This window comes from Oratosquilla oratoria, chromosome 5 (genome assembly GCF_046742065.1).
Source record: "Oratosquilla oratoria isolate Oo_2021 chromosome 5, ASM4674206v1, whole genome shotgun sequence".
Lineage (NCBI taxonomy): Eukaryota > Metazoa > Arthropoda > Malacostraca > Stomatopoda > Squillidae > Oratosquilla > Oratosquilla oratoria.
Window position 1 is genome coordinate 18,011,731 of NC_134781.1, and position 25,449 is coordinate 18,037,179.

The 25,449-nt window shown below is 43.5% G+C and overlaps 1 protein-coding gene across 1 annotated transcript in view; it reads left to right on the forward strand.

Moving 5' to 3' along the window:
* The first annotated feature begins 817 nt into the window (after positions 1–817).
* Positions 818–25,449, forward strand: part of LOC143025389 (uncharacterized) — a 409,442-nt gene continuing 384,810 nt past the window's right edge. The window contains exon 1 of the mRNA XM_076184968.1: positions 818–957. The gene's annotated coding sequence lies outside the window, so the exon portion shown is untranslated. The remainder of the gene's footprint in view (positions 958–25,449) is intronic.

The following is a 25,449-nucleotide window of genomic DNA, read 5'->3' on the forward strand; positions in this document are numbered from 1 at the left end:
TGGTCTGCATGGTGTAGGTCTGCTTTGGGTTTAACTTCGTGAGATGCATGTATTTACATTCCTCTGGATGAAACTACCTCTGCAACCTTTTTGGCCCATTTTTGAAGGTTGTTGAGGTCCTCTTGGAGGTGAGATGCCCGCTTCTTATGTCACGTAGGCGTCATCGGTGACGAGGGAAATGAAGTTTGCTGCTTGATCTGACATACAGAAGAACACGAGGAAATTTAATAGAGGTTTACAAAATACTCACCGGAAAATATGATAGTGAATGCTGTAGAAGAATATTGACACTTAGAGAGTAAAGTTCCAGCAGGGAAAACCCATTGATGCTCTTTAGGGGCAAAATTTCGACTAAATGGAAAGAAGTTTTCCCATGTAGGGTGGTCATTAACTGGAATCATCTGTCAGTTTGAAGCCAGACTAGATAAAATTTGGACCAATCAATTTTCATATATACTCACAAAGCACAAATAACTTATTCACCACACGCTGGGAATATAGATCTGAAGTCACAGGCGTGAACCTTTTACAAGAAGTCTTCTGTATCTAGAAGTGATACATTGCATGGAGACGTTAATTTTCAATTAGATTATTTTAATTGCATTATTTTTGGAGGAATTTACATGAACAAAGACGATATTATTTTAAGTATTTACTGCTAAGCCTTTTGTTGACATTTTATGATACATAGTGACATTTCAATATCGACAACAACACAAGTAGAAGTCGTCATGTCAATCATTCTAAGTGCACGAGACGTTAATGTTATGGAAAAGATGACTAATTACAAATTAATTAAGAGGGTCAATAATGACGATCCTCTTTTAAAATGTAGTGCGGTTGTTTCCACTTTGGACATAGACTAGTGTGATACAAATACTGAACTTAATGTAAATTATTATCATTATGGTAACGTCAAGTACACAAGTGAACCACGACCACAAGAATCTGTCATAAGTGAGTGTTAGCTTTACAGTCTTGTTTATTTTGCCTTACTCTTTCAATCTTGTCTATTTTCCTGTCTGGCTTGTATTGTTTTGTCAATATCGAATATGTTACCACTGTCCTAATTTCATAGTTTCTGTGCAGTGGTTGCAATTTCATGTTTGAGTTTACGGTTTTTATTTGGTGACTAAATGTGTTCATTAATGTTAGTGATTGAGAGAAATATGAAAAAATTGTGACCACACCTTGAAATATATTAAATACTAAATCTGGCAACGTTTTCCTAGCTCATAAAATATTTCCTAGCATTAATCACAGTGAAGTCTGTTGAGTATGTTATTGTAGAAAAGGCTACAATTGAGATCATCTTAATCTCTATACAACAATGATACTTCCCATAGTAGATTAACAGAATTACTATAGTCTATACCAAAGGGGATTTTAAGATTGGGAATATCTGTATAATGTACTAATTAGTGCCAGGGTAACTGTACTGTTGAATATTTATGTTCACAGAAATTTCTTCAGCTATGGAGGGCGGGAGGAAATAGAAGGAAGGGTAGTGAGTGGTGGGATGAGGAAGAGAAGAAGCAGGCTTTCATAGATTGGCAACAAATTAGGACAAGGGAATCGTATGAGAGGTACAAAGTAAAGAGAAAGGAAGTTAAGCATAAGATAAAGGAAGCAAAGAGGAGAGCAGATGTGAAATGGGGTACGAGTATGATAGAAAATTTTGAAAGTAAAAAAAGATGTTTTGGAAGGAAATTAAAAGAGGAAGAGGAGGTGAATCAAGTAGAGAAGAAAAAGTAGATTAAAAGAGGAAGAGGAGGTGAATCAATTAGAGAAGAAAAAGTAAATTAAAAGAGGAAGAGGAGGTGAATCAAGTAGAGAAGAAAAAGTAAAAGGTGCAGATGGAGAGATGATAATGGAAGAGAAAGCAGTGAGAGGAAGGTGGGCAGAGTATTTTAGGGAGTTGCTAAGTGAAGAAGGATAGGAAGGGAAAGGTAGTTTCAGTGGGTAACGCTAAGAAAATGAGAATGATGAGGGGGAGAAAATTTCTGCATGAGGGGACGGAGAGGGGGGGTCGCCGAATTAATGAAGTGGCCTTGCTATGGATGTACTGTGCCCTGTGACGCGGCTTCAGACCCAGGGCAGTGGACAGGATGCAGGGATGACCTGTCATCCAGGAGTACCAAGATAAGAGGGAGGGAGGAGGGTGGAGGGGAGTGGAATATGTAGGGGATGGAATGGGTGGGAGTGGTTTCTATGCCTTTTTCTTTTTGGCTACCTCCTGTGTAAGGGGGAAAAAGCCTTTGGTATATGTATGTATGTTGCTCAGCTTCGTTAGTTTCTTTTTCCAAGTGGTCTACTTTGCATGTTTGTATGTATGTAGAATATGGTAAATTGTCCATTCACCCACCCTCAAAATCATGTTGGATTTAGAGCAGTTTTGATTTTTTTTTTATATTAATTTGAGTAATATATGCCCCACTTAAATATTTTTTTAATGCCCACAATTTTTATTGGATCAATAACTGGTACTCAGGGCCCTCACATGGGGGTGGGAGGGAGGGGTGGATATGCTCTGGGGCGGCACATCTAGGGGTGCGGCAATTATAGCCTTGACATGCTTCCCACAAGGCTGACAAAATAATCATAATAAAAAAATAGTCTAGAGTCCTGAATATATTACTGTAATATGCAAATTTTGTGTTAGAGGGGGTTTAAACAGTAATAGTTCGTCGAACGCGGTTTGACAGACACGTATTTAAAGTGATGTGTGAACGGGGTATTTGGTTGTCGAACACGTTGGTTAAACCCCAGATACCCCGTTCACACATCACTTTAAACACGTGTCTGTCGAACTACGTTCGATGAACTGTTAGACCGTATAAACCCCCTCTTAGAATCAACAGAATATAAAATATTTTCCCATTATCCTCTCTGCAGTAGGGACATTAAATACAATTTCTAAGATTGTTTAATTATTTCGCAAGCCAATAGCTAAAACAGGCTGTAAGGGATGGTGGTGATGGGGAAGAGAGTGGGGGGGGGGCATCACTGAGAATTGCCCTGGAGCGGCGGCACTTAGGCATGTAAAGGCTCTGTAATTACAACACAGACAACTGTTCAAATTTTCTTCCAGGAGAGGTGTGGGAGGCTCCGAGGACCTGTCGGGATGTGGGTTTTCCACTGAGTGAAACTTGAAGGAACAATTAATTAGCATCATATAATCAATAGGGTTTGTGTTGGCAGATATCACAATTCCATTTAACTTCTGTTCTTTGCTACTTTCTCTAGTTCTCCAGATAAAGTGATGTTTCAAACTCATGCTGGCAGTAAATCAAAACCCAGTTAATTTCAAAATCCACTCTGAAGAGGATTTAAATAATTGTTTGATGTGCGAGATGCAGGGATGACCTGTTATCTAGGAGGAGCCAAGATAAGAGGGAGGGAGGGGGTGAATGGGAGTGGAGTATGTGGGGATGGAATGGGTGGGAGTGGATTTTATGCCTTTATTTATTTATTTATTTTTTTTGGCTACCTCCCTTGTTAGGAGGAAAGAGCCTTTGGTATATGTATGTATGTATGGCTACCCCCCGTGTAGGGGGGAAAAGCCTATGGTATATGTATGTATGTTTGTGTACAATGATAAAACATACTTGGATATATGATGGGCACCAAACCCCATGTGAGTAAGAAGACACATAGATAACTCTTCCTCCACCCCCAAAGCCACACTGGATCATAGACAGTACAGTAAGGGATAGCTCCTCTTCTCCAGAGGCTGACAGCCAAAGTTGGTTCACCTTCCATGGCTTTATTGTATGATTAATAAACCAACCAATCTGTTGCCTGGATTCTCTTGTGCAGGAGACCTGCAGCTCCCAGGGAAGTGGTCATAGCCACCATTGTGGCCCATAAGTTAGTGAAGAGAATTTGTGAAGGTGGCGTAAACAGAAGTGTGTTTATCTTGCATTCAATTAGTTGTGAGTTTGAATCCTGCTCTCAAATTCTCAGCAATGTCTGTTACAGTGAGTCCTCCTTATACAGTAATTCTTTATCTGGTAAATTCACAGTTACGGTATTTGGTAATTACTACCCTTGATTGTATTTACGTTAAGAAAAATTCACAGATACGGTATCCGCTTGATATTTTGAAGAGGAAAGAGCAGGGAGAAGGTATGTCTGCCATATCTATTATGACATGTTATAATGGATTCGGTATACGGTAATTTCAATTTGCGGTAAGGTTTTCAGGAATGCATATGTACCATATAACGAGGACTTACTGTGCTTGCCCCTACCGTCCAAACGCATAATGCAAAGGTGATGGCTTTGGCTACAGCTATGCATCTTCTGGTATAGGCTCCTCACCACTACCACCAACTCCTGCCGGAGGAGACAGAGCGGGCGTCCACAAAACTCATGGTGGGGCAAGGTGATCAGACCTGTTCAGAGATATTTGGGATGGGGAGGGTGGTTGCATGGGAGCTTGCTTGAAGGGACCAAGGGGGAATGGTGATGGGATGTGACTGAAGCAGTGCACTCCTCTTGACATATGCTACTAGGTGATGGTAATCATGATTTGGAGTGAAAGATAGTGTATGTGTACTTTTTTCACCATGGTCTTGGATTAAGTATTGGACTTGTGATCAACAGCTACTACCCTCCTGTACAAGAGCTGGGAGCTCATATATGGTCCAAAAATATGGATAATGTTGTGACCTCACACATACATACACCCAACCCCTTGCCCACCAGAGTTGGAGTGCTGGCTTGCAGTGCAGCAATGCTGAATTTTTCAACCATGGGCAGGACTTGAACTTGGATTGATGTCTTGCTAGTCATATTCTGTGTTGGTATTCAGTCTGGCCCAACTGAGAATGATACTCAAAAACTCACCATCTCACTCTCAAGTAGACTTTGGGGTGATTTGATGGTCTTAAATAATCTGAAGGGAATTGACATCAAAAGTGACAAAATTTTCACACTAAATGTAAATCAGACAAGAAATAATGGACTCAAACTGTCAGGAAGTAGATTTAGTTTGGAATTGGGTAGAAACAACTTTGCAAATCATGCAGTAGATGAATGGAATTGACATCCTGCAGAGGCAATGCAGTGTAGTACAATTTGATGTTTTAAGATATATTTTTGGCTACCTCCCTTGTAAGGGGGAAAAAGCCTTGGTATATGTATGTATGTAAGATTTATTTAGATAAACACTTAAGTAATATGCTGTACTGTATGCCATTTATTTTATTATATTTTATTTATTCAATTATATTATTAATTTATTATCTGTTATTAATTATCTTTATTTTCTATTACTTATTATAAATTTTTATCTTACATATATCTTTGGTATATGTATGTATGTAAGATTTATTTAGATAAACACTTAAGTAATATGCTGTAATGTATGCCATTTATTTTATTATATTTTATTTACTCAATTATATTATTAATTTATTATTTGTTATTATTTATCTTATTTTTCTATTATTTATTATAAATTTTTATCTATCTATTATTATTTATGTTCGTTTATTATGTATCATTATTTACTCATTTTATTTATTCATTTATTTTGATTCAATTTTTTCCGCATCAGACCTAGTTATGGACCAAAAGGCCTCCTGTTGACATATTCTTCCTTTGTAATCCTTTGTAGTGGGAAGTGAAAAACCCCTGGTAGGGCAAGCCCAGTCAATTGTGGCAAGGCCACTCTTTTGGCAATGTTGGGTCACCTCTCCACCTGGCAAGATCTCTTGGGAACCAACGCGACATAGCCTGCACCAGGTCCCAGGAATCAAATTCATAGTCACCTGCTCACGAGTTTGACACAGTATCCACTGGGCGGCATGGTGAAAATGCTACAACGTTCTTAAAAAGAAGATATCAATTGTGCACTGGTGGTGCAATCAGAAGCATGCAGGTCTATTTTCTTTTATGAATTTGAGTGCTGCTTTTCTCACCAAAGTTCAGCTGTGACTTAGTAACCATGTAGTGAGCGCTGAAACTATCAGTTGTTTTAACCCCTAACAAACATTTAGCAATTTTCATTTTATTATGGATACTGTTAGGTTATATTGTTCATCTCTATGGTGCTGTCATGGTAGTTTAGGGTTTATAGACAATTATGATTATAAACTATCTGCATTAAATGTGTGTATTGGGTAAAACAGAGAGGTTACTGAGGAGATGAATGAATAAATGTAGTGGTAGGTAGGATAAAGGGAAAAGTACTTGTAACCTTGTATGGAAGAAACTAATCTATCAGTGAAGCTTCTCAGATGCAACATTTGTGGTTGCATCTATGTATTTATTTAATTATTTATTTATTCTTTACTCTTGATACACATGTTACCTTTATCCTAATTATTCAGTGCCACTGTCTGTATGATTGTTTTCCCTTCATGATAAGAACCAATCCTCCAGATTTTGTTGAGATCAGTGCCAGGCAGTTCTATTCAGCCAAGGGACAGACCCTCTTCATAGAATAAAATCTGGTGTTAGCCAAAAAATTGCAAAAGGCCCTATTGGGATGAAGGAGCTGAGTGATTACCCTGTGATAATACTGCCTGTTGTGGGTTTCATTAGATTAATTCATGGCACAAGTGCAGGATTTCATAAGGAATATACTGTACCATTTCTTTGTTATATTTGGTATGTGGTGAGTGTTCTGTTACTTAGAGCAGTGTTTCTCTACCAGGGTTCCCCAGAACCCTAAGGTTCCGCAAAAGGTCCCTAAAGGTTCTGTGAGAACAAGTGAGATAAGCTAATGCACTTTTGATTTTTTATTCAATTTTGTATACATAATATAATTAAACACTAATGACATATTCTTGGTTATTGTAATAATGTAATATAGACATCATCCCATCTAGCCTATTATTATGGTGAAATTAAAATGAGAAAGATATGGTATATGTTTTTTTTTTTGTGCAGGGGTTCCTTGAGACATTCAATTTATTTCAAAGGTTACACAAGGGTAAAAAGGTTGAGAAACAATGACTTACAGCATTTTCAATGCTACAATTGATCTACATTGATAGACAAGAATTGGTTTACTAATAGGGTGGTAAACGAATGGAATAGACTTAGCAACCATGTAGTGAGCACTGAAACTATCGGTTGTTTTAAGAAACAGTCGGACAACTTTTTGGATGGGGATGACAGTGGTAATATACATGGAACGGCCTAGTGTATGCCTTATGGTCTCTTGCAGTCTCCTTCATTCTTATGTTCTTATGAGTTTTATCTTGCACTTGGATCTCTGGCTTAAACCTCTTTGCTAGGGTAACATTACTTAACTAAATAGAATTGTTAGCAGTTAGCCAGAATGAAGTTTCTAGATTATGATTGTCACATTAGAATGATTTAGAAGGTTTTGAACTTTCAGCTGCAGTAACATTTCTTAAGCTGAATAGAATTGTATGGTGTTGGGACCCATATATGAAATACTGACCGCATATGTTGTATGCAATTAATCTTTAAGAGAATTATTCCCCAACAGACCAGAGTCGTGTATCCTTTTATGTTTTGAGATCTATCGTAACTCCAAAAAGAATGCTGTCGGTCCCAGTAACTGAAATAAAAAGGAGAGCATCATCCAGTACACAGGCACGGATATAAGGGGGGGCCCCTCCCAATGCCCCAAGTATGAAGAACAATGGTAATAGTCCATTACCATTGTTCACTCATCTCGAGTTTGATTCTCCTTGAATAAGCACTTTTTAGTGTGAATTTATGATTTGAATTGGATTTGTGAATTATATATGATTTTACATACAGTTATAAGCAAAACAGACTTAGGTTTCTGGACCAATCTCCAAGCCAACAGCATTATTCTTGGGGTTAAAATATCGGCGTGTTTCAAGTATTGGTTAACAGTTTGGGCACCCCCCAAATATCATTCCTGGATCCGTGCCTGCCAGTACAGGAAGGGTCAGTTGAGTAGGCTATAACCCCTTTACCCTGGAGGTATGCCCAGTGGCGATTCTAGGGGGGGCCTGGGAGGGCCGTGGCCCCCCTAGTTTTTCAGCTGGCCCCCAGGTTGCCCCCCCCCAGTTTTTTTGCATATCCTATTTTTAGATTATATATATATACCTTGGTAAATACTACTGCGGCACCACGCGCCACGGCGTCACATGCAGTGGTGATTCTAGGGGAGGGGGCTGGGAAGGCCATGCCCCCCCCCCCCAGTTTTTCAGCTGGCCCTCCCACTTTCATACTCCTAGAATCGCCACTGGGTATGCCCTACATAGTAATGGAAAATACTGGTTGCCAGAACTGGGCACATTACCACTGGACAGGTAGTGCATTAGTAATGCTAGCAGTAATGTAAGTGCCCAAATCTGGTTATTTTATGTTTTAGAATAGGGAATTTTAATGTTGTAGTTTAGGTATTGTTTTATTGAGAAGATTTGTAAGAAGTACCAGGTAAATAGACCTTATGTTTTAGAATAGGGAATATTAATGTTGTAGTTTAGGTACTCTTTTATTGAGAAGATTTGTAAGAAGTAAATAAGATTTCTCCATATCAATTTTTTTTTCATCAAAATCAGTCTAAAGGAAATTAAATTCGGTAACATATTGACGGTAATGCATCTCAGATTTTTCAGTAATGCATTGACGGTACTGTAATGCACTACCTGTCAGGCAGTAACACACGCAGCTTCTGGTAGCACTTATAATGAAAGAAAAAGGGGTTTCAAGCAGAGAAGGGGTAAACTTCCAAGTCGTTTCTTTGTAGACTCATAATCTGTAGCTACTTTATTTGAATGAAGTATAAATAGCAGAAAAAAAAAATGTCAAAAACTAAATCCTTTTCCTGAAAACTTTACTTTTAGCTTCACTACAGTGTGTTCTGTGAATTTTATTGTGGCTTGTATCTGATGGATTTGTTTAGCAGAGGGAATGATCACATGTTAAAGGTGTTAGGCTATGTCATTTAGCCTCTTGCTATGGTGAAGCACATTCCCTTTTTTTTTTTTTTTTTTTTTTTATGCCAAGCAATTTTATTCAGCTGAAGGAAGGATGTTGAGCAGAAGAGATGTTCAAAACTGGCTGGTTTCCAGCCACTCATAAGATTTGCATCACTATGATAGTGATGCTTTGACTGTGGGATGCGGCCAGTTTATGAACCAGTGCACCAATTGTTGACCATCTAGCCACAAATTAAAACAGTGATAATAGTAATGATAATAATAGTAGGTAAGTAATAAGTAAGTTTATTTGGCATTGCATCAGTATTCATGAAGTGCAGATAATGAAAAGAACACATAGTTCGAAGTAATTACAATTGCCGAGGATAACACAAAAAGGTGGTGAGGTAGACAAAGGGACATGTTGTAGGTTTCTCATAAATCTCCAATAGCTCCCTGTGTTTATCTCACAACCCTACCACTCACCTGTCTTATGATACATGATAATGATATAGTAATAATGATATTAATAATGATAATTTCCTCAAGTTTCATTAAGTGGAAAACTTGCAGCTTCACAATGACTGGCAACATTCCACAGGCCCTCCTACATACCAAATTTCAAAACGGTTCATCACTGAATGTTTTAATAGTTTTGTTTGTATAAAGAGTTTGAGCTGTATTTACCTAATTATAGTTTACAGGGACGGAACGATGCTCGTTGAGTCCTGTCTTGTACGCTCCAATTTGTCATACCTAGTCTGGGGTCCTGTCTATTCATCTACTTATCAAAAGTTGCCCTTAGATTCATTTGTATTTTTGACCTGGATTACATTTTCATTCAACTTGTTCCATAAATCCATGCATCTATGCGGAAAGCTATACATTCTGACTTTTTAACTATCTTGATTTTTTTCAACATTTTACAATGATGTCTTGATCTTTTTGTTCCATACCATCAGGTCCTCTCTTACTATTTTTTCTATAACTTTTCATGATCCAAATGATATTTTGATATCCTGCTTTACTCCTCCATTATAGGAAGCCCCAGTTTTTTCGGTGCCCCATTGTATGTTTTTGTCATTACAAATGATTACAAAGGAGGAGCATGCCAGCAGGAGACCTTTTGGTCCATAACTAGGTCAAATGAAAAAAAATTATGATAATGATAAACAAATAAATAAATAGAAATGATAATATGAATAATAAATCAAATAAATAGGTAAAGTTAAATAATAAACAGGTAAATGGTAAACAATAATAAATGGACAGATAAATAACAATAAATAATGAATAAATAATAATAAACAAAAAGACAAGAACAAACTTAGGATTGATTGATTGTGTCCTACTTTTGTCTTATTTGTCCTGTTTTGCCACCTCTCCCATGATATATGTATATATATATATATATATATATATATATGCAGAAAAACCACAAGGAAAGTAACAGAAATGAGACCGAGCGCTTTCGTCTATTCAGAAATTTTCAAGGTACCTAAAAAATGTCTGAATAGACGAAAGCGCTCGGTCTCATTTGTTATTTTCCTAGTGGTTTTCTGCATACTAGAATCACACGTTCAAGTGATTTTTTTTCTGCATGTACTATATATATATATATATATATATATATATATATATATAATTTATTGATTTATTTTTATTGATATCAGGCTTTATAGTCGCTTGCAGTCTCCTTCATTCTTATGTTCTTATCACACTGCCAACCATGTTTTTTCTCTTCTGTTCCTCCCCCACAGGATATACTTTCCCTCACCCCCCTGAACATCAATATATCCATCGAGTTTTATGTCGACAAAACCCATTTTGTATGTTTCATTCTCCTTTAAATAGGCAAAGAACATTATGTGACTCATTCTTCTTTAAATAATTTATATTAGTGTAGGTTTCCTGTCATATCTACCTCCCTTTCCTTCTCATGTTTGTATATATCAACTTATAAGTGTATATGCGTGCAATCCTGTGTGTGCGTGCGTGTATGTGTGTGTGTGTGTGTGTGTGTGTGTGTGCGTGTATGTGTGTGTGTGTGGGTGTGTGAAAATTGTGTGGGCGTGCGCGCCTGCGTATCCTTGCGTATTCATACATTTTTGCACGCCGCTTATTCAATGTGTATGTTCCCATCTTGCTAAAACGCAACACTTTATTCCCAAATTTCAATCGAACTCGAATGGTATTGGATGTCGGGTCTTATTGAGCATCTGGCGGGGAAAAGTCTGCCTCCGTGAATGTTGCTAACGGGGGGAAATAAAAAAAGAAAGAAAAAAAATCGACAGCTTTGGGAGTAAGATTGAATAGGAAACTATTGGCAAATCCACTCAGAATTAAGGAATGGGTTGGAGTAGGGGAAATTGGCGGAGTGGGAGTGTGTATGGGGGGGAATTAGCACAGCGCGACAGGGGTGGGGGGAGGGGGGAAGTGTTGACGCTGACGGAGAGGTGGGGGGGGGAGAGAAGCGCTGCCGGATGCTGTGGGGAATCGGATGAAACCAGTGACTGAGAGAGAGAGAGAAGGGAAGAGAGGCAGGAGGAGAGAGGGTGGGAAGAGAGAGAGAGAGAGTTTGGGAGAGATAAAAACACAGAGGATGGGAGGAGAGGAGAGAGGAAGGGAAACGAAATAATTTAAAAGGAAAAAGAGGAAATGCATTGAAGGTTGAGAGATGGATGGGGTAGAGGGGGAAGCGTAGAGAGATGATTAGAGTGAAAGAGAGAGAGAGAGGTAATTAAGGGGAAACGAGAGCATTGGTAGTGATGGAAGGATATGGAAAACAAAATGAGAGAGAGGGATAGAGAGGGTGAAAGAGAAAATAGGGGCAGAGGGTAGGAGAGATAGAGTGGGAGAGAAAGTAGACAAATGGAGAGGGATAGAGTTAGAGGAGTAAGGTGGTAAATGGAGGGAGTTAAAGGGAGTAAGAGAGAAAGAGATGACAGCTGGAGAAACGAAAAAGAGAGGAAGAAGAGGAGTGAAGAGGAGAGAGGCAGAGAAATAAAAATAAATCAAAATAAGAGAAAAAGCGAGAGAGAGAGAGAGAGAGAGAGAGAGAGAGAGACCGAAAATGGCCGGCGATGGGATGGTGGAGGGAGAATGGGATGAAATGGAGAAGGGGACAAAAAAAATATCAAATGACCTCATTTTCGGCTCCCAAAGACTTGAGACATAAAATTGAGGTCATTGGGAGAACAATTAAACGTGGCGGGTTGTTGGTGGCATGAGGTGGGGGTGGCATGAGGTGGGGGGTGGCATGAGGAGGGGGGGAGGTGGCATGAGGGAATGTTGGTTTGACCTCTGGAAGGAACACAGGTCAATTGGAGTAATTGGAATTCCGCATCTTGGAAGAGGGGGGGGGCTAGTAAACCTAAATGGCGGGCCCTACACTATCAATATTATTGCGCAATATTCCGTATTGTGCAATATTATTGACGGTGTAGTGATGGTACTGAAAGATGACACAATATATTGAAGACATCAAATGCACAGGCTAAAAACGTGTGCCTGTTCAATACCCCATCCCTACAGCGTCAATAATCTTGTACAATACGGAATATTGCACAATAATATTGACACAATATATTGAAGACATCAAATGTACAGGCGAAAGACGTGTGCCTCTTCAATACCATCCTCACACCGTCAATAATATTGTACAATACGGAATATTGCACAATAATATTGATCGTGCAGGGCCCGCGTTAGGACAAAGAGGAGGGAAGGGCGGGGAGATATATTGAGATGAAGGAGGGAAGGGAAGGATTAGGGAGGAAGGAATGGAGGGAAGGAGGGAGATTAGGAAGCAGAGAGGGACGTTTAGGAACGTTTAGAGGAATTTATTGAACATTTGGTGAATCAAGAAACGTTGTGAACGTTTAATCCATCAGCAAACGTTGTCATAGAAATGCTGCCAACTACAAATAAATTGAGGAACGTCGCGAACGTTTGTCGAATCGAGAAACGTTGTGAACGTCTAACCAAACTCCAAACGTTGTTGAACGTTTGAAGGAAGAAGGAATGGATGTTACCGAAAGTGATCACGTGGAGTGATGTGACGGCGCGTGACGTGACACGACCTTCCCGTGACACGATGACACGTGTCGGAAAAGGGAGAGGGGAAGGTTGTGATGGGATGGTATTGAAGAAGCATACGTCTTTAGCCTGTACATTTGATGTCTTCAATATATTGTGTCAGTATTATTGCGCAATATTCCGTATTGTACAAAATTATTGACGCAGTAGGGATGGTACTGAAGAGGCACATGTGTTTGGCCTATAGTACATTTGATGTCTTCAATATATTATGTCATCCTTCAATACCATCCCTACACCGTCAATAATATTGTACAACGCGGAATATTGCGCAATTATATTGATCGTGTAGGGCCCGCCATTTAGGTTTGCTAACCACCCCCCCTCTCCCAAGATGCGGAATTCCTCGTAGATAGGAACGGGAGTGACAGGCGTGGTCAGGAACAGGTGGTCCAGCTGGCCCAGCTGGACATCAGTTGGTCATGACCGCTGACAGCTGGTTGACAAGGTTTGTGACGTCACAGAATCTATATGTGCTGTATTGTCTCGCCGGGGAGATGACGTGAGATGAGACTGTGGAGATGATTATGTAGGAGGGAGATGGGGTTGTGAGGAGAGAGTATTAGAGAGGTTGATCATAAGGGTTAAGGGTTGGGGTTAGGGCCAAACGCTGGCCAGCATGAGGTTTCTGAGGTGATCTCGTGGTTTAAGATTAACCTGAATGGGTTGTGCCGTTGGGGATAACCTGGATAAGTTAACCTACAAATTGGATTCAGGTAAGAAATGTTAGATTTCTTAGGATCACGAAGTCTTGAAGGAGTGTGTGTGTGTGTGTGTGTGTGTGTGTGTGTGTGTGTGTGTGTGTGTGTGTGTTAACTAGTATACAAAGTGAGGTCTATGCTCGTGGGTTACCGTCCCTGGGCCCCTGATTAATAAATTTAGCTTTGTATTTGTTATACTGTACTAATTCTATTTCCATATTATTTTATGGATCATTGTGTGTGTGTGATTCACCATTCACCATGGTCTTGGATCACGTGTTGGACTCGTGATGGACAGTTATTAACCTCTCTGGATGAGAGCTCAGAACTCGTATGACCGATGTATGGGTAATGCGACCTTACACGCATACACACCCCCAACTCCCACCCACGAGAGTTGGAGTTACACCCCGCAGCGAAGCGATACTGAAATTATTTCAGCCCTGGGCGGGAGTTGATCCCGGACCACCGTAGTGGCAGGTGAGAACTCTAGCCACAGCGCCACGAGATGTATGTGTGTGTATTTACCTAGTTGTATTTTACGGGAAGGGGAGCTATGCTCGTGGTGTCCCGTCTTCACATCTCATTTGATCTAAATGTCTCATTTTACCTAAACTGATGTGTGTGTGTGTGTGTTGTATGTGCATGCATGCTTACGTGCGTGCATGCAATACAACATATTGAGCGTTCAGAAGAACTAATCAATTCCTTCCTGACAGCTTCACAATTTTACAAAACTGCTGCATTTTATATACTTCTCTTTTCCCCTTTCTTTCGCAAACAAAAGAGACCCCAACGTGGCCTCGAACTGCGTGACGATTTCCTAATCACTCAGTTTCTCAATCATTGGATGAGTTCCCCTAAAAGGATTGACTTCTTGGTATGTTCCGTATGTTGCGGGTATGTCTCCATGTTATTGTTTAAAGTCTCACCCGCGTATATCATCACCCGCGTATATCCACTTCTCGTAAGGTTGGGGTCGTGGTGATGTATTTGTATATGTGTATGTATATGTATGCAAAGTAGACCACTTGGAAAAAGAAACTAACGAAGCAGAGCGCTTTCGTATATTACATCTTCAGTGCAAAAAGTACATAGTTAATAGAAATACATAATACATGTGTTTCTATTAACTATGTACTTTTTGCACTGAAGATGTAATATACGAAAGCGCTCTGCTTCGTTAGTTTCTTTTTCCAAGTGGTCTACTTTGCATAAGTGAACACACGTACCAGTGTTCTTATTAGCATGTATATGTATACATAGACAAATACATACACATATACACGAGAGGGAGTAGTGTGTGTGTGTGGAATCTTTTGGTGTGGGTATGTGCTTTAGAAGGGTATTGAAACTTTCGTGTACACACACACACACACACACACACACACACACACACACACACACACACACACACACACACACGACGCGATGGGGCGGTTGGTAGATTTCTTGGCTGCCACTACGGAGGTCCGGGTTCGAATCCCGCCCAATACTGAAATAATTTCAGTATCGCTGCGCTGTGAGTCGTTACTCCAACTCTCGTGGGCGGGGAGTTGGGTGTGTGTGTGCGTGTAAAGGTCACAGCATTACCCATAGATCGGTCATATATGAACTCTGAGCGCTCTTCCGGGAGGGAAAATAGCTCTCGATCACGAGTCCATCACGTGATCCAAGACCATGGTGAATGACACACACACACACACACACACACACACACACACACACACACACACACACACACACACACACACACACACACACACACACACAAGCATTACGCATTTGGCAAAGTTTGCATTTCGCAAATGTGACAAAAAAAAAGCCTCTTTTCGAAATAAATTTCAACCTCCATTCCTTGGAGGATATCGTCTCCTTCCTCCTTTCATCGGTTCCTTCATGGAGGCAAGACGGGGACGTATCAGAATACGTATTAATGTTCTCCCATAAGTTAGGTTCGAATCCTGCCTGCTCCTCAGGGGATTGCTCGACCCCTGACTCCGGCGGGTCCTGGGAACCACCCTTTGATTTGCCCTCTGGGGCACGTTGACCCCCCTCCACCCCACACGTTGGGGGGGGGCTTTGACCTCCCCCCAATCTCGATCTCTGGGGGGGAGAGGGGGAAGTCTTCGACCATCTCAACTATTCGCATCAACTTGCATGTTCTCCCAATTTCCGTGACTCCTCACTTCCTTCCCCCTTCTTCTTGCCTCCCTCCTCTCTTCCCCCCTTCCCCCCTCTCTTCCCTTCACTCCCTCCTCCAACCCCACTCCTCCCTTCCCGATCCTCACTCCTCCCTTCCCGATCCTCTTTCCTTCATCCTCTCGTTACTCCCCTAACCACTCACTCCTCGTCACTCCACATGGCAATAGGCCTCTTGGAATACGTCCCCTCTCCCCCCTCTCCCCTCCCCCTCTCCCCCCTCTCCCCTCCCCCTCCATACTCTTCCATTACCTTCCCCCAATCCCAAAGTGCCCTTCCATCATATCTCCTCTACCTCCATGTTCCATTCCTCTTCCACTCTTCCTCCTCTTCCACTCTCCCTCCTCTTCCTACTCTTCCTGCTCTTTTCCTCTCCCTACTCTTCTCACCTTCCTCTTCTCCTCTCCCTCCTCTTCTCCTCTCCCTCCTCTTCTCCTCTCCCTCCTCTTCTCCTCTCCCTCCTCTTCTCCTCTCCCCCCTCTTCTCCTCTCCCCCCTCTTCTCCTTTCCCTCCTCTCCTCACCCTCTTCTCCTCGCCCTCCTCATTTCTTCCCATTCTCCCTCCCCCTCTCCCTCCACCTTTCCTATTCTCCTTCCCCCCTTTCTCTCTCCTCTTCCATATTCTCATCGCCCTTCACTTTCCTCTCCCCATTCCTCCTTTTTCTCCCCCTCACCTGCCCTCTCATATTACCTTCCCTTCCCTTTCCCTTCCCCCCTCCCCCCTCCCCCTCTCCCATCCCCCACCTCCTCCCATTCTCCCGTTCCCCTCTCCTTCCCCTTCTCTGTATCCTCCTCCCCTTTCCCTGTTGCACTTCTTTCACCCTCCCCCCTTTGCTTTCCTTCCCCTTTACCTTTCCCCCCCTACCCTTCTTTCCCTTCCCTACCTCCTCCAATTCTCTCTTTCCCTTTCCCTCCTCCTCCCTCACCGTCTGTCTCTACCCTCCCCCTTTCCTTCCCTTCCCCCTTCCCTTCCCTTCCCTTTTCCCTTCCCTTCCCTTTTCCCTTCCCATCTCCCTTTTCCTCTCCCTTCCTCTCTTCCTACGTCTTTCCCTCCCCTACCTTCTCTTATTCTGTTTGCCTCCCCTCCCCTCCTCTTCCCCCCTCCTTTTTCAGTATTCCTCTCCTCTCCCCTCCGCCCTCCCCTCCCCCTCGCCCTCCCCTCGCCCTCCCCTCCCCCTCGCCCTCCCCTCCCCCTCGCCCTCCCCTCCCCCTCGCCCTCCCCTCCCCCTCGCCCTCCCCTCGCCCTCCCCTCCCCCTCGCCCTCCCCTCCCCCTCCCCTCCCCTCCGCCCTCCCCTCCCCTCCCCCTCCTCTCTCCTCCCCCTCCTCTCTCATCCCCCTCCTCTCTCCTCCCCTCCTCTCTCCTCCCCTCTTCTCTCCTCCCCTCTCTCCTCCCCTCCCCTCTCCTCTCCCCCTCCTCTCTCCTTCCCTCCCCTACCCTCCCCTCATCTCCTCTCCTCTCCCCTCATCTCCTCTCCTTTCCTCTCCCCTCCCCCTCCTCTCCCCTCCCCTCCCCCTCCTCTCCCCCTCCTCTCCCCTCCGCCCTCCTCTCCTCTCCTCTCCCCTCCGCCCACCTCTCCCCTCCGCCCTCCTCTCCCCTCCGCCCTCCTCTCCCCTCCGCCCTCCTCTCCGCCCTCCTCTCCCCTCCGCCCTCCTCTCCCCTCGGCCCTCCTCTCCCCTCCACTCCCCTCCCCTCCACTCCCCTCCGACCTCCTCTCCCCCTCCTTTCCCCTCCGCCCTCCCCTCCCCTCCGCCCTCCTCTCAGCCCTCCTCTCCCCTCCACTCCCCCTCCTCTTCCCTCAGCCCTCCTCTTACCTTCCCTCCCCTCCGCCCTCCTCTCCCTTCAGCCCTGCTCAACCCCCCCCCCACCCCCGGCACTCGGGTCGTCAATGGCTCCTGGTGCCCGGGCGAGGCAGGCACGCCAAGGAGGCCGCCAGCGCTCGGCAGAAACTTGCTAATTCATTTATGGTCTTCGCTAAATTAGATACCCGTGACGTAGACCGCGGGCCACCAGTGATCATCTTTTGGAGAGCCATAATTGGATCTGGCCGTCCCCCCCCCCTTTTTTTTTACGGAAAAGGAGATGTACCTTCTGAGCTTCGGATATCATTATTACACACACACACACACACACACACACACACACACACACACACACACACACACACATATATATATATATATATGTATATATATATATATATGTATATATATATGTATATATATATATATATAAATGTATATATATATATATATATATATAATGCTGTATATGCTGACTTCCACGAAGGAAACAAGAAACCAGCGTAGTATTGGACTACGTGCCAGTTTTGTGATTTATCTACATATATATATATATATATATATATATATATATATATATATATATATATATATATATATATATACGAAGGCGCTTGGTCATCATTTTATTTTCCTTTTTTTCTGCATGTATATATATATATATATATATATATATATAGACGAAGGCGCTTGGTCATCATCTTATTATTTTCCTTGTTATTTTCTTCATGCATATATATATATATATATATATATGTATATATATATATATATTTCACATGAAACCGGATTTTGGATATTGGGTCTTTTTTGTGTTAGGATATGCTAGACTCCACGATAAGGGCTGACCTCCAAATTCAAAACTCCCGTTCAAATGAACAGCAGTAATGTTCTGAACAGGTGACAATGGTTGGGCCTCGTAATTTACAAGGAATGTGTTAGTTTTTAATTTATTTATTTGTATATTTATGACTCTATAATGCATTGCAATGTTTCAATGAGTTATGATGGAAAAGTATGTCGACTGGAAACCGATAAAATACAGGGCCGGATAAAAAAAATGTTTAGTTTAATTAATTTTTTTATTTTTTTTTTATTTAGTACGTCTATTTTCGAGGTACATATAGAAAGAACCACTTCATATTTTCTACATCGTTTTTGGCTTTATTATATTTGTAATGCGTTATTTTATGTCATGTACACCTAAGTTTCCTAAACCAACACACCCCAACCGCCACTTGTGCCTACGTTTGGGCCCAGGAGCACATAAACCCACTTCGGGAATTGGCCCAGGAGGAACACACGCACACACACACACACACACACACACACACACACACACACACACACACACACACACACACACACACACACACACACTCCCATCCTCTTGCTCATGGAGGGTAGTAACGGCTTGTAGTATCAGTGAAAAATTTTCACGAGGTGAGGGCAGCGCAAACTCGGGACTTAAAGCATGGGGGCCCAAAGTGCTAACCACTGCACCATCAATTGTGTATGTATGTATGTATGTACACCTAGGTTTCTTATCCTAACACTCGCCAACCGACACCTGTGCTGACGTTTGGGCCCAGGAGGACATGAACCCACTTCGGGAATTGGCCCAGGAGGACATAAAACACCACCAATTCTAAAAGTGAGTTTATGTCCTCCTGGGGCCAAACGTCCGCACAAGTGGCGGTTGGCAAGTGTCGGATGAAGAGACCTCCTATGTGTATTGGCGTTTTAGAATTTTTTTGCTAAATTTTGTTTGAGTTCCCCTCTCCTGTTTTTCGGGAGATCGCACATAATGTACCTATTTTCATGAATCGTTGTTGGTCGTTATATAAGAAAGGTATCGTTTCGGTAGTAACCAGCGCTTCTATCCAGGGAGGCATTATTGAAGAGGTGAAATCGTAGAGGTGGTCAAGGAAAGATTTAAAGGAGGACAACAGAAAAGAGGAATAAAAAAAGAAAGAAAATCAAGTGATTAGTCTTCTTCTTTGAGTGGAGATTAATCTTAGCAACAGGAAGTCTGTCTTTCCTCTGTGCTACGTCACCTGTGTCGCCTGCGTCTCTCAGTTCGCATTAAGGCGAAGAAAGCAACGTAACTCGGGTCCGTAGGGGACGCCGCGTCACCTGCACAAATGATTACCTGTGTAGATGATTTCTGCCGCAGCTGACGTCAGGATAGTCAATACATGTTTGATAGTTTGATGGTTAATTCCCTTTGGCGTCACAGATTGATAGTTGATTCCTTTTGCAGCCGGCGTCAATATTGCCAATTAATTTTCATTGCGGCGCCTGCCATGGGTTCATGATCCCCCCTCCCCCTCCCTCCTCCCCTCCCCCAATGTCTCTGTTGCCAATGCCAACACCCTCCCTCCCCCTACCCTCTCCCCCTCTACCCCTCTACCCTCCCCCTCCCCTCCTCTCCCTCTCCCACTCTCCCCTTCCTCCCTTTCCCCCGTCCTCTCCCTCTCCTGTCTTTCTCCTTCCCCTCCCCCTCCCCTTCTCTCCCTTCCCCCTTCCTCCCCTCTCCCTTTCCCCCTTCCTCCCCTCTCCCTTTCCCCCTTCCTCCCCTTTCCCTTTCCCCCTTCCTCCCCTCTCCCTTCACCCCCTCCCCTCCTCTCTCCCTCCACCCCCTCCCCTCCTCTCTCCCTCCACCCCCTCCCCCTCTCCCCCCACCTGGTGCAAATTGAATTCCCCGTACGCGTCATCGCCACGTCATTAGTCTCCTGCTAATGCAAACTCTCATTAATGACGTCACGCCATTGGCGTGACGTCATCGACTTTTTATTTTTATTTTATTTTATTTTTAATTTTAATTTTTATTCTATTTTATTTATTTATTTTTTGTTATTGCGACAAAAACAATAAATGGATGTCAGAGCAACATACGAGACGCGAGGGCCATCACCGTCTGTGACGTCACCATACCTGTACATCTCGTAGAGGGGCTTTTGCTATTGTGACAACACATGACATCGACCCTATTGACCGGGGGGCCCGCCCTTCGATTGCCTCTGCATACCTCCTCCTCGTCTGGCGGCGGCGGCGCTGAGTCCCTCCCTCCGGCCACCCCCCCTCCCCCACCCCCTTCACGCCCTTCCCTTTCCCTTCTTTACCCTTCCCTTCCTTTCCCCTCCTTTCCCTTCTCTTCCCTTCTATTCCTTTACCACCTCCTCCTTACCCTTCCCTTTCCCTTTCCCTTCTCTTCCCTTCATTTACTTTCCACTCTTTTTCCTTCTCTTCCCATTCCTTCCCTTCCCTTCCCATTCCTTTCCTTCCTTTACCTTCCCCTCCTTTTCCTTCTCTTCCCTTCCTTTACCTTTCCCTCCTTTCCCTTCTCTTCCCTTTCCTTCTCTTCCCTTCCTTTCCGTTCCGTTCCGTTCCCTTACCTTACTTTACCCTTTTTTCCCTTTCCTTACCCTCCTTTCCTTCTCTTCCCTTCCCCTCCCTTCCTTTTCTTTCCTCTACCATCCCAGCTCTTAATTTCATTTACCTTAAGTTTCCTTCATTTCCTTTACCTTCCCATCCCTTCTCTTACTTTCCTTTTGCTTCCCTTCCTTTCCCTATATTTAATATTTTCCTTCCCTTGCCTTTCTTTTCCTTATCTTCCCCTCTTCTTTCCTTCCATTCTTCATGCCTCTCCCCTTCCCTTTCTTTCCTTCACTTTTCCATACTCTCCCTTCCCTTCTTTCCCTTACATTCCCTTCCCCTTCCCTCCCCTTTCGTTCCCTTCCCTTCCTTCACTTTCCCTTAGTCTTCCTTACCTTCCCTTACTCTTACCTTTCCTTCTATCCTTCCCTTCCTTCCCCTTCCCTTCCCTTCCGTTCCCTTCCCTTCCTTAACTTTCCCTTAGTCTCCCTTACCTTCACTTACTCTTACCTTCCCTTCCTTCCCCTTCCCTTCCCTTCCCTTCCCTTCCCTTCCTTCACTTTCCCTTAGTCTCCCTTACCTTCCCTTACTCTTACCTTCCCTTACTCTTACCTTCCCTTCTATCCTTCCCTTCCCTTCCGTTCCCTTTCCTTCCTTCACTTTTCCTTAGTCTTCCTTACCTTCCCTTACTCTTACCTTCCCTTCTATCCTTCTCTCCCCTCCCCTTCCGTTCCCTTCCCTTCCTTCACTTTCCCTTAGTCTCCCTTACCTTCGCTTACTCTTACCTTCCCTTCTATCCTTCCCTCCCCTTCCCTTCCCTTCCGTTCCCTCTCCCTTACCTTCGCTTACTCTTACCTTCCCTTCTATCCTTCCCTCCCCTTCCCTTCCCTTCCGTTCCCTTCCCTTCCTGACCTTCCTTTCTTTCCTTCTCTCCCCTTCCCTTCCCTCTCCTTTCTCCTCTTCATTTCTTTTCTTCCCAAATCTTCCCTCCACTTGCCTCGCTTTCCCATCCCCGTTTACCCATCTGATCCTTTTGTCTTCTCTCTTCCCTGACTCCTTTCCCTCTCATCCTTTCCTTTGTAAACTTAATCCTTCCCTTTACCCTCTGCTTTCTCTTACCCTCCTTTAGCGTTTTCCTGCCATCATTTATTCATTTATTTATTTATTTGCATTTTTCTTACAATCTCCGTAACCTACCTTAAGGAATATTTATGACTCCTATTTAAAATAAACAAACAAGATTAAATGAAATTAAATAAAAAAATCTTTTTTATATGTACATATAATTAACGTTAGGATACACGTCAAAAGTGGAAGCGCTCAGTTTTTATATATGCATATAATTAACAGTATGATATAATTTAAAACGAGGTTTTTGTTGGACATGGCCAAATGATTTATTTTGCACATTCACATGTATTTAATGCAGCTTTGAGTAAACACAATGCATGTTTATTGTGTCGCCAGGAATTCGAAAAATAAAATAAAATTTAGGAAAATATTGGTGACATTACGTCACATTTTTCCCCAACATCACGTGACCCTTCCAAACGACCCCTGGTCAGAAATCGAATTGACCCAACTTTGTCGCGACCTCAAGTTTTGATAAACATTGCACCCATCTCCCTTAAATCCTCCTACAATTCCCCTCCCTTCCTCTCGTTTCCCCTCCCTTCCCCTCATTTCCCCTCTTCCTCTCCCTTCCCCTCCCTTCCTCTCCCTTCCCCTTACTTTCTCTCCCTTCCCCTCCTTTCTCCTCCTTTCCCCTTCCTCTCCCTTCCCCTCCCTTCCTCTCCCTTCCCCTCCACTCCCCTCCTTTCCCCTTCCTTCCTCTCCCTTCCCCTCCCTTCCTCTCCCTTCCCTTCCACTCCCCTCCTTTCCCCTTCCTTCCTCTCCCTTCCCCTCCCTTCCTCTTCCTTTCCCTTCCTACCTCTCCCTTCCCCTCCTTTCCCCTTCCTTCCCCTCCCTTTCCCAAACCTTTCCCACCCCTTCCCTCCCCTCCATTTCCCTTCATATTCCCCTTCTCTCCCCGATCCCCTCCATTCTTTCTCCCCCGCTTCCCCCCCTTAGTGATAAAAAAAAAACCGTTTTATTTTAATCGCAAGTTAAAAAAAATTTTTTTATTATTTTTTTTTTACACGTCCAAATTTGTTCAGATATTAAATATCAGGTATATGAAAACAGGTGTAAGTACTTGATTCATCCCTCCACGTATGCGTATCTACCTTATCCAAAGAGACATCAGACACAGTATAAAAATAAACAAGTAATTGACCTTTTTTTAATCAGGACTCGGATGCTGCAACAAATGTAGATACTGTATATGGGCCAATATGGCTACCTTACAAAATTTACTCTTAGTATAATCTTCAAAGGTTAAACACTCTAAATTTCCTTGTCATGAATGGTTAAACATACACATAAAATAGGATATACAATAAGATATGCACAAATTAATCATGGTCTATGGGTCTGGAAAAATCAAGAAGAGAGTGCAAGGATAGGAACAAACGGAGCCTTCTGTCATGGCCATCCCCTGGAGGTGGAGGGGGGGGGGAGAAGTTCCTAGGAACAGGCATCAGACTCAGAGATTGTAGATATAGTAGGCTCACTCTGAACTTCTGACTCCATCAATCCAAGTCCTGCGGTTCCTGCTGTTCCTTTTCAGGCTCCTCTATATCAGATCGGGAAATCTGGGGCCGGCCGTCGCGCCGAGGCTGGTCAGTTCATCAATTGAGCCCTCAGATTATTCCGTTTCTGAATCATCCGACTCAAGCTGGAAAGTAGGAATGTTGCTTGGTTCTTTTCCTTGCTGAGTTATTTTAAAACAAATTATAAAAAACACACGAAAATATCCATATTTTTTGTCAAGGTTTTTATAAAAACATGATTTTACTTTTTTTTTTTCATCTATATTCCCCCTTCACCCTCTTGTCGCTCACCATTCCCCTCTCCTCTCTTTCCCTCCCACCCTCCCCTCTTCCCCTCCCTTCCCCTCACTTCCTTTCCCCTCCCTTCCCCTCCCTTTCCCTTCCATCCTTTCCTCTTCCTTCCCCTCCCTTCGCCTTCCATCCTTTCCTCTCTTTTCCCCTCCCTTCCCCTCCCTTCCCCTTCCATCCCCTTCCATCCTTTCCTCTTCCTTCCCCTCCCTTCGCCTTCCATCCTTTCCTCTCCTTTCCCCTCCCTTCCCCCTTCCATCCTTTCCTCTCCTTTCCCCTCCCTTCCCCTTCCATCCTTTCCTCCTTTCCCCTCCCTTCCCCTTCCATCCTTTCCCCTCCCTTCCCCTTCCATCCTTTCCTCTCCTTTCCCCTCCCTTCCCCTTCCATCCTTTCCCCTCCCTTCCCCTCCCTTCCCCTTGCATCCTTTCCCCTCCCTTCCCCTCCCTTCCCCTTCCATCCCCTTCCATCCTTTCCTCTCCTTTCTCCTCCCCTCTACTTCCTATCCACTTCCGTACGTCTCTGCTTTACCCTCGTGTAATTATTCCCCTCTTTACGCAGAATTGCTTTTAAGACACACCTTGCTCTTCCTCCCCTCGCTCGCTCCCCTCATCCTCTCATTCCTCATTTTCCCTTCTCATCCCCTCCACCTCCTTTTACCTCCTCCTCCTCCTCCTCCTCTTCTTCGTAATCTTCTTTCTTCCTTTCCTCCTAATCTTCTTTCTTCCTCATCTCCTAATGCTCCTCCTCCTTCCTCTTCCTCCTAATTTTTTTCTTCCTTCTCTCCTAATCCTCTTCCTCCTCCTCTTCCTCTTCCTCCTAATTTTTTCTTCCTTCTCTTCTAATCCTCTTCCTCCTCACCCTCTTCCTCCTCACCCTCTTCCTCCTCACCCTCTTCCTCCTCACCCTCTTCCTCCTCACCCTCTTCCTCCTCGTCTCCTACTCCTCTTCCTCCTCCTCCTCTTCCTCCTCTTTCTCCTCTTCGTCCTCTTCCTCCCCTTCGTGTTCTTCCTCTTTCTCCTCCTCTTCCTCCTCTTTATCTTCTTTGTCTGCCATGACATGTTCTTTCCATCTATCTTGTTCCTTTCCCCTTTTTTCCCCTTTTTTCATAAGTCCCTCTCAGGCTCTGAATTTCCGTTCAGTGTTCACCCTCCCCCCTCACTCACTCTCTCTCTCTCTCTCTCTCTCTCTCTCTCTCTCTCTCTCTCTCTCTCTCTCTCTCTCTCTCTCTCTCTCCATCCCTTTCCGTATCTCTCTATCCCTCTCCTTCCCTTCCTCCCTCCCTCTCTCCCGTTCTGTCTCTCCCCCTCTCTCTCTCTCTCTCCCCTCTTCCCCCTTTCTCTCTCCCCCCTTTCTCTTCCCCCTCTCCCCCTCTCTCTCCCCCTCTCTCCTCTCTCTCTCTCTCATCTCTCTCTCTCTCCTCTCTCCTCTCTCTCTCTCTCTCTCTCTCTCTCT